General features: G+C 42.0%; 1 long non-coding RNA gene across 1 annotated transcript in view; it reads left to right on the top strand.

Annotated features, from left to right (window-relative positions):
- The first annotated feature begins 8578 nt into the window (after positions 1-8578).
- The window catches only part of LOC116217099, a 48859-nt gene continuing 47061 nt past the window's right edge, over positions 8579-10376 (top strand). The window contains exon 1 of the long non-coding RNA XR_004161067.1: positions 8579-8669. This is a non-coding gene — a long non-coding RNA (uncharacterized LOC116217099). The remainder of the gene's footprint in view (positions 8670-10376) is intronic.

Genomic DNA, 10376 nt, shown 5'->3' with positions numbered 1-10376 from the left:
TACATGATGTGTGAATTATCAGGGTATTTTGCTGCTTTCAACAGGATTTTGAAAATAGATCATCCGAAATTAAGGTCACTTTCCTCCCCTTCTGATTAGCACGGAGCTGCTTCCATATCTCTGGGGTAGAAATAAAATTTAAATGAGGTTCAACGTTTATTAGGAAATTTTCTGCAACATTCTTGCTCCTAAGATCTATTTCTTTGCAGGAATCAGTCTTAAGAGTCTCTATTTAATTCAGGTGACAGGTCCGGTAGAGTGAGACATGGGTAAATCTGAGACTTAAAGTTGGAATAAAAGAGAAATCGAATGGAATTGAGTTTTACACTCTGCCTTTCACACTGCACGCATTGTTATTCACATTTATCACCATCTATAAAAGATGCAAGAAGAAGGGGAAAAGAGCAGGAAATGAAATGCCAAAAAATAACTGTCTTTTTAGGATGAGCAGCTGAAGGAAGATGGAGAATTCAGACTTGAAAGGGCACTCTGAGTTAAAGGGCCCTGAGTGCTGGTTTTCCTAAAGGGAGGTTGGGGATGGGAGTTGGGGATGGAAGACACAAAGCCCAATGTAGGAATTTACAAAACTACAAACAGTGAGAACCCAACTAACTCTTAACTCAATCTGCAGACCCAATTATCTTCATCTCATCAAATTGTCCTCCCCAACAGGCAAAAAGAAACCAGAAAACAACCCACTGTGACATTCCCTCCCTGATTTTTGTGCTGCCATTTATTAGCAGAGTGTTCTGCTGAGATCTCACAGCACTAAGAATCCATTACTTTTAACTCAATGTTCCACAGTACTTTTATGAGTGTGCTAACTAGCAGTGTAAATAATTGAAAATAAGTGATACTTGTTAAAATAAATGAACAAAGTGTATTTTGTAATGCAGTATCTTTGATTTTTTTTATTGTCTTTGATTGCTAATTTGCAGAATTCTGTACTTCCAAATACATCTCTTAGTCATTAGTGGAACTTGTTCTGATCTGCTTCATGAATAGAAATGACTTCATGGTTTGATATCAATAAAACAGGGGAATGCATGGCTGTGGAATATGTCAGTTAAGAAGAACAGACAGGAGTTGCTATAGTTATATAGTTCAGGCATTTATCCTGCTTGCTCCTCATCCTCCTGAAGAGCTTTGCAAGTGGGAGCAACAAGAGACAGGTTTAGGAAAAACTTCAAGTCTGAGATATTTCTTCTACATAGGATACCAGTTCAGCTTCAGCTCACATCTCTCTGGTTTCATTTTTGGTGGTAGGATGTGATGGGTGAGCCATTCTGCGAGCTCAGTTTTTTCTGAAGAATCATAGAGGTTGGAAAAGGCCACTAAAATCATCCAGTCCAACCCCAACCCATCCCCACCATGCCCACTGCCCACGTCCCTCAGTGCGACAACTTCCATCTTCCTCAGCACCTCCAACACCTCCCTGGGCAGCCTGTGCCAATGCATCACCACTCTTGTGGAGAAGAAATTTTGCCTAATATACAAGCTGGAGAGAGAGTTTTGAAGGCAGCAGCAGGCTGAATAGTTCCTTCCCTCATTTGTGAAGACTAACATCACCCCTATATCTCAGGAGACACCAGGGTGAATGCCACCAGCCTGGTCTCGTGATCCAGCTGAGAGTTAACAAGCAATATCAAGGGATATTGTTTATATCAACTATATCAGAAGCCAACTTATGGCTGCATTAGCAGCCAACCCAGAAACCACTCAGCAGTTTCATCCTGCAAACACCATGCTGCAATCAGCAGCTCCTGGCCAGGGTAAAGAATCTGTATATATGGACTCACTTTATTGAGCTACAGTGTTCTTTTGTGCCTGCATTTGTATTCAGTGTCCATTGCTACTCACTTTGAATGTATGTGCTCATGCCTTCCTTCTGTTTTAAAAGCTGCTTGTTATTTTTAGAGTTTTATCTGGAATCAAACAGGGATGTTTCCTTTTCCCATACAAATATGGACATCACATTCAGAAGGGACCTCAGCAGTGCTGCAGATCCATTTCACTGCCCCAGGGCAAGACAGACTGTCCTCATGTCATCCCTGACAGATGTTTGTCCCATTTAAAGACCACCAGGGACAGGGACTCTACCATATCCCCGGTGCTTTGTTCTCTTCTTCACTTGAAAGCTTTTCCTAATATGTATTCTGAGTCTTTCCTGCTGCAATTTATTCCTATTTCTAGATACCCTTCTAACTGTGAAAGCAGAGGGCAGATTATAGCCTTTCTAAGTGCCTTTTTTGTGTTATTCAAAACTTAAGTTCCCCACTGAATTTTCTCTTCTCTCGACTGAAGGATCCCAGGCTGTTCAGTCTTTGCTTGCAGGTCATGTTTCAGAGGCATTCAATCTTCCTGTTTTCCTTTGGTCTCCCTTCAATCTCTTTGCCTGGCCCTTAAAGTGTGCATTAAAACCTTATGCTGATTGCCTAGGAAAGCCTCCAATGCACCCGGTTTTGTTGCTGCTTAAAAGAGAGTGAAGTCATATCTCATGGTCTGAGATTTCTATTACAGGCTTCCACGTCTCAGGTAAGCAGGCACAATGAAACAGTCTCTACAGAAGTTAGGATGGACACCATCAGCTGCTCACAGTTTAGTCAGAAGAAGAGCTGGCTGCAGTCAGCCAAGCCAAATTCCCAACCAGCTTGAGCATAAGATGCTATTAAAGACTCCAAGATTTGACCCTGCATCCTAAATCACAAGAGTGACTTTGAAGTGTTGCTGAAAACAGTCTGTTAAACTAAACTGTCTCCTCTGCAGTTTTTAATAAAGGACTGTTTCAAAGTGAGAGAAGTCTAGTGGCATGTCAAATATTTTTCTTTATGCATGAATTTCTATGAGCCATATGGAAAGGAAGGGGGGTGAGGTACCACGTTTCCATGTAGAACCTCTTCCCCATGATAATAAGGATTCAAAATTCTATTTGTAGGCAGGAACTAAAAGGTTAAGCGTGCCAGTGAAGCTGACAGTGTCACCCCCACCTTCCCCCCAAAACAACTCCTTTTTTTCAACAAAGCCAATTATCTGAAAATGACAGGAAATGATTAGTCATGTTAATTAAAAATAATTTTCTTTCCTACTCCTAAAAAGGTCAGATCGTCAGCTGTATGGAAAATTGAGCCTTCACGCACTTTCATTTGATTTCCCATTCAAAGTCTAATTAGTTACAATTTGTTGTTAAAAGAGATCTTTTTCTTTCTTGATAAAGCCCACATTTTTTATCCTCTCCCTAGCCATTATCAGGTTGATATTATTGTTGCACTATACATGTATACATTCTCATTGAGGCTAGCACAGAAAATAATGAAGAAAAGCTCACCCAGACAAGTGCATTTTGAGGCTGATGTGTCACCATGAGTAGATGCCTCTGTGCTGACCTCCAGTCTGAGTGTGTTCTGTAAAACAGAGCACAGAGAAACTTCATGTAGTTCAGTGGTTAGGAGAAATCAGACCCAGCAGTGCTCTTCCTGTTGTAAACTTCTGGAAAAGTTCAAAGATGAAGGTGTTCATTATTGAAGACAGAGAGATTCATCCCCAGCATTTTGGGAAGAAATACGATTTTCGTCCTAGTCCTTATTTCGTTTTCCATTTGTTGCCTTTGATGAAGAACATCATTGTTGGGTAGAGTACTGGGTAGAGTGTTGGGTAGAGTACTGGATAGAGTAGTGAGCAGAGTATTGGGTAGAATATTGAGTAGAGTATTAGGTAGAGTATTGGGTAGAATTCAGGCAGTTTTTGAGGCTACAGCCTAGCATCTGCCTTCTGCTGTGATGCTGCACTCCCAACCCTCCTGTAACTAACAGTGCCTCATCTTGGTGGCTCCATCCAACAGGCTTTCCTGGCACATTGCTCAGTTGGCAGAGGTCTTAGTGCATCATCTGCAACTGGCTTCCTCATCACTGCATTTTCTTATCCTCCAGTACTAACAATCTCACTGACCAGCTCAGGGCTGGTTACTTTAACAGCCTTCCTTTAGGTGATGAAAACAAGCAGATGCATCCCTGTCTGATCATTGCTAGTGATGGTCACTGTGCTTGAGGACACCAGACCAGGACCCCAGTGGCTACAGCTGTGGAAAAGGGTCATTTCAATTTCTTGGGCAGGGAATTATCTGGGCAGACTGACTGCCAATTCTGTCCATAACCTTACTCACCTGCACTGGTTGAGCCAAATGATGGCTTTGGCTCCTGCATGCAAGACATAGAACCTTGCCATTCCCATGGTTTCTGTGATAAAGGGACAGGTAACAAGTCTGCTGGAAAATACATTTTTTTCTTCCATAGAGACTTTTTCCCCCAGTTCTTTCTCACATTTTTCTTCCCCATTTCTTTCAAGGTTTGTATCTCATACAACTGGCAACTTTTACATGGAAGAAAGCATGATGAAAAACGAGCGCTCACAATTTGTTTATGTACAAGCTCTACACAAGAGAGGCAAGGCTGATAGGAATGAACAGCTACAATGTTCAGCTGTAAAACACAGATGCTCTCTATGCTTAGCATAAAACTGCCCAACAGGCTGTGATAGTGATAAATACCATCCTGGGAAACTCTTGTCTGGGAGGATTGATTAAGGTAAGAATTTCCAGTCTGAGCCTGGCTCATACTGGAACCAGTGCTCTGTGCCTTTCCAGTTGCCTTGAGGCAGCTCAATCCTAAATTGCTTTTTCTTTAAATGAGAATTTGTATGCCCACATCTCCTCCCACCTCCTGTGGGTGCGGCGAACGTGGGGAACAAATAGGAGTGTTATTACTGCAAATAACAGCTTAGAAGAGCTTCAGACTAACTCCCAGTGTCTTAATAGAGCCCGTCAACATGGAAAGACCATTGAGTAGCATCAGTCAAATGAGAAACCACTTAGCAGCGCAGCAGTGTGGGAGATTAAAATGCCTCTTTGTAGAATATAAAGGTCAGTGAGGCAGTAAACTCCTTAAAGGGGAAGACGGTGCATTTCACAAATGAAGTACACAACCTGGAAAGATGTGTGTCAGCCATGCAGGTCAAAGGAAGATACATTTATAAATGCCATTTGGAGACTTAATGTTATGTGAAGGTAATGGCAGCCACAGGTCCCCAGCTGGGATGAAAACCCTCAGAGACAGTTATATTCATCTTTCTGCTCTCTGCTGCATCTTCTGCTACTCAGGTGTGAGAGAGCAGCTACTGGGCACCAACACACCCTGCCCCATTCTCATCTCCATGGCCATCCTCCATCCAGGTTTAACCATCTCTTGAAATCATAAAACTGTGCATGTACACTTCTAAAGGCTTTTTAATTGCACTTGACAACCAGAGATTTGAATGAGTCTCTGCAGCCAGCAAGTGGCAATGGCCTCATCACACTTTAGGAGTCCAACTCACTCAGCTGATTGGAGTACTACTGAACTCACCTGTCCAAAATCATCCCTCTCCTGCACATTGGATCTACCTTTCTATTCTACTCAGTTGGTTAAAAAAAATAATAATAATAATGGCAAAAAGCATAAAAGGCAATAGTAGTTTTGAAGTTGTGCCAGACAGTTGTAGCATGTAGATGGAGGAAAGTGCATGTAAGTCACAAATAAACACACAGAGGCAGAGAAGTTGAGAGTATTTTGCAGAGGTGAAATCTCATCTCCTTCGTGACTCCAAATCCAAAACCATACTACTAGCAAACAAGTAAGTCAGAGCAATTTAGCCTCCTGCCTGTTTTTCAGTTCCATTTGCTATGCATTTTGCTGATGATAATAATAATAGCCGGCTCTTCAAGCTTTTCCAGAAAAAACTGATGTCTCTCAGACTGCTGCCAGCAGGAGATCTGGAACAGCTCGCTATGAGAAAATGCTGATTCTGAGAAGTCTCAATGTTTCAGGGGACAATATCAATATCATCTGACTTTTATTTAACATTCTGCTTGGGTAAGGTTGAAGCACTTTGTTTCAGCCTCATCACATTGACTTTCAAATGAATTACATTTTACAACAACAAGCGTTGCAATGAGGAAATATGTAAAAACTCCAACTTGTCTGGGGAAAGGAATCTTCATTATATGAGAAATTCCAAAATGCTAAGGTCCTGCTTCAGAAATTGCCGAGTTCTTCCTGAAATTTCTTTGTGTTGGAAAGAATAGGAACCACAGCGTTCAGGGAGCTCGAGCTGAAACCAGCCAGCTCAAAAGTGACATTGACAATGATCTTGCCTATTCATGGGGGGAAAAAAAAGGAGAGAGGCTGAAGCTCACGTGAGAAACAGGAATCAGCTGTCCTCAGGCCAGCTACATCTATAAGCATGCTGTTCACCGGGCACATCAGGAGGCAACCAGCCTCCTAGAGCTGGCTGGAGGTTTCTCAGCAGCACGGGCAGGACTAAGTGCTGCCATCCCATGGATGTTTCCACCCTCGGAAGCAGCAGAGGGAAGGCAGTTGCTCAGGAATGATGCTCAGGGCAGCCCTTCAGATTTCTCTGTTGAGGGAGATCCAGTCATACAAGCTTCCCAGAGCTGTGCTGTCGGAAAAGCAAATCACAAGCACTTCGCTGCCCCGAAAATGCTGTGCCAGAACTCAGCATGACTTCTGAAGCTACTGTCACCAGGACAATACTACTAACTCAATGCACACTGACTTGCTGCTGTACCACTAACCTGCTCTGCATGCCTTAATGAATCAGTTCCTCTCTGCCTTCTCTCACCTTCCACTGATTTTGTCCAATTTTGCTCTTCCTGAGGGCAAGAACTCCAGGTGGCTCTTTAGTGTCTGACACGACCTTGTTTAGCTCTCCTAGGCAGGAATATATTACAGATAATAAACTTCAGCACTCGGATGATGAAAATAGCCTGGAGTCTTCATTTGACATTGCACTCGACATGAGCATATATGAGATCAGATCTTGCATTATCTTGATCTTTGCAATGGGTTTTGTTGCACGAGGAACTCAGTGAAACCCATAAAACCGAGACACGAAATGCCGCTGTCTGCCTCCATCACATCTTTGATCTGGATGTTAAACCATGTGGAGACTGCACGCTCATTGTAAATACATTAGGGAGACAAAACAAAAGCATCTCAAGGAAATGGTAAATGGGTAAAAGGCTTCTGAATTTTTTAATAACGCATGCTCTGTGTGACGGCTTTGCTGAGGATCTTGTTTATAATCTTGCTGCAAATCCAGTACTCTGAACTAAAAGCTGTTTGGTCCTTTCAAGCTAACAGCCCTTTGTTTGCAGCATATTAATGGAGCAATTTTTTAAATAATGACTTTTTTTTCTCTTGGAAGGTGCTTTTTTTTTTGCAGTCAGAAGCTGGTTCTTTTTTTTCCCAGTCTGCACTCTGATTCATTAGTACTAGTTGCATACAACTTGTAGAGGTTTATTTGTTCAGTTAGAAATGGGACATTAACATTTTAAGAGAATGATGCATAGCTTTTAGCTGATGCTCTCTTAAAAAGTGCAGAATGCCACATTCTCTCCCTCCAAAATGATGAGTTTATTATAAACACTTCAGTTGGACTGTGATTTTCTCTCTCTGTGTTGTTTTTGTGTGTGATTTTTCACTATTTTTTTTTTTTTCTAAATGAAAACTTAAATTTTTATGCATGCATTTGCTACTCAGAAAACTTGGAGACTGTCAGTGTTATGTGGAGTCAAGAAACAAAGCCAGCGGTCCCACCTGTAGAACCTTTCCTGTGCCTTACTAAATGCAAGCCAGGATCCCCCCACTCTGCGCATCGCAGTCGTGGTCTGGAATAATAACACTTGGCTATGTCTAATATCCCATATCTGAGTGCCAGCAGTCACTGTAGCTCTTGTTCCTGGGTATGGATGATATGCTCTGAACATGTATATCTATGTATATGTCCTGTTGCTCAGTGAACACCTCAAGATGCAAACTCTTACTTGTTCTCCTGTTGACTTTCCAAAGCATCCTGGACACTTGAGTAGGAGTTTAGCATCTAAATCACTCTAAGATACTGTCCCTTTGAGAGAAGAATGAAGTTCTTCATTACATGCAAGATATTGCACTGAGCGGGTGTTAAGGCCATAAAATCAAGTGTTTGTAAATTAAACCACGCCACAATTACAATTTACCACTCTGTCTGAAGGTAGTTCACTGCAAATATAAGCACTGTGACACATCATGTGCTTTGTACTGTCTCTTCTGCTGCTTTTAGCTTGGCCAAATGTGGGCAGATGAGATACGGAGAAAACCTTGAGTTTCTGATGTAGGATCACTTCCTCGCCACGTAACAACATTTTTGCCCTTGCTGCAGCATATGTGGACTGTCGAATTTTTCCATGAAATTGCTTCTGGAATTTCTTAACATCAGTAAAGCAAAGGATTTCTAACATGAGATACTTGTAAATGACTGAATTGCATGGAAAATATCAGTGAAACAAAAAAGCTGAAAAGGGCAAACTCATCTGGGAAGAAATCAAGTATCTAAACATTTTGCTTTAAGCTGTGCATAACCCAACACCTTATGCAATTATTGCTCTACTAACTTATGCCTTTTTGGCCTAAATATTTACCAGAATACAAACATTTATAGCTTCTCTAGTCCTCTTTCAGAAATACATTTTTATTTTGCCTACAGGTGCAGCCCAAACAATGCTGAAACCCTGGAAATCTGCTGGCAGTGACTAATGCTCATCTCCTTCCCCCTCTGTGCTGTGGTCCTGTTTACCCAAGGTAAGCTATGGGGCCCTGGGCAGCTGATCTAGTGGATCTAGCACCAACAGCAGGGCTTGGAATTAGATGATCTTTAGGGTCCCTTCCAGCCTAAGCCATTCTGTAGTTCTATAATTCTATGAAGCTGCACAGTCCAAGCTCATTCCCCTTTTTCCAGGGCACAAGGTCTCTCTCTACAAGCTTCCTCATCTCAAATAGTTGGTTACATCAGCCAGGGTTAATGCTACAGCATTTGGACAGTCTGGTACCAGGCATCCTAAAAGAGAGAGCTGGTAAGGCAGGGGGCAGTTTGAGTCTGAGAACTGAACCTGTGGCTAGGGTTGGGATGTTAGTTCTGATCCCAGAGCTGCCAGCATGAGGTTCATAGAATCATGGACTCATTAATGTTGGAAAAGACCACTAAGATCATTTAGTCCAACCATCAAAATTTGCACCTTCATAGGCAAACCACATTTAGATTTGTCTGTGACATCTTTCCCTTAGCACTTAGGCCAGGGACTAGCATCCACCTGGCTTTGTAATCCACTGGAAAAAACGTTGCTGTATTTGCCAATAGGATGACCATGGACACATACTGACTGTTATGTGACTGCAGTTTGTGTCCAGAAGGCACAGCTGACAGCATTTTAAAATAAAAGGGTATGAGTGTTGTAGTCCAGGTTCGAGTGTGATCTGGAGTAGGAAAAGGAGGAGCATGGCACCATTTATGTGAGTAAATGTAGTATTCAAATGTGTATTTATTGAGAATGGTTTGACAATAAACTAAATTGAATCCACCAGCTACCTGGCAACAAAGGTACAGAGAGACGAGATTTATCAGGCTGGACAGATTCAGGCAAAGCAAGGAGAATGAAAATGAGGTTCCTGTGAATTTCCTGGCTTTTGTCAGCTTGTGTCATGCACAGTCCTAGTATTAACTGGCTCTACATTTGTATCTGTTATCATCTATTTGGGTGACCGAGACTAGCAATTAGTAATAATAGCAACAGGAATAATGCTGCTTTCTGAGCTGAGAAATATCTGACACTGATTAAACTGCAAATCTAAATAATTGATATTAATTACATGAAGTTTTTAGCAATAATCCGCACAAAAGAACTCTGAAATTAGAGGATTAGAAGCCAGAGATAATGTTCGGCAGCTGGTCCAAAGACATTTTGCAGGCGTGTAGGTGACTTGAACCTAAGGACTGTGGTTCATAGAGCTCTTCATCTTCTTTAACACATGTTGAAGTGGCATTTGCTGAGGTAAGGTGTGTAAGGTGTCCAGCCAGGCGAAAAAAATGGATTACTTGGTCCATGGCACGTTGGAAAAAATTGACCTAAACTTTCTGTTTTTGAACAAGGAAGCATTCCTTGAAGATGTGCAGTTTTATGTTTTTGGACCCTGCTTTCCAATCCCCATTTGCAAGCTCAGGACAATGTATACACAATCAAGTATCATCCCAATGAGATGCAACCCAACAAGGACAGCTTGGATGGGCCTTGGGCAGCCTGATCTGGTGGGGGGCAGCCAACCCATGGCAGGGGGTTGGAACTGGAACTGGATGATCTTAAAGATTTCTTCCAACCAAAGCCATTCTACGATTCTAAATGATTCTATGAATGAGTCCAGATGTCATGGGTATGGATTGGATCTCAAAACCACCACCACCAACAAAATTTAATATTTATCTGCCCTGGAAAGACACTGACTTACGCTAAATCC

This window comes from Meleagris gallopavo, chromosome 12 (genome assembly GCF_000146605.3).
Source record: "Meleagris gallopavo isolate NT-WF06-2002-E0010 breed Aviagen turkey brand Nicholas breeding stock chromosome 12, Turkey_5.1, whole genome shotgun sequence".
NCBI lineage: Eukaryota > Metazoa > Chordata > Aves > Galliformes > Phasianidae > Meleagris > Meleagris gallopavo.
This window is presented reverse-complemented; position numbering and strand designations above follow the sequence as displayed.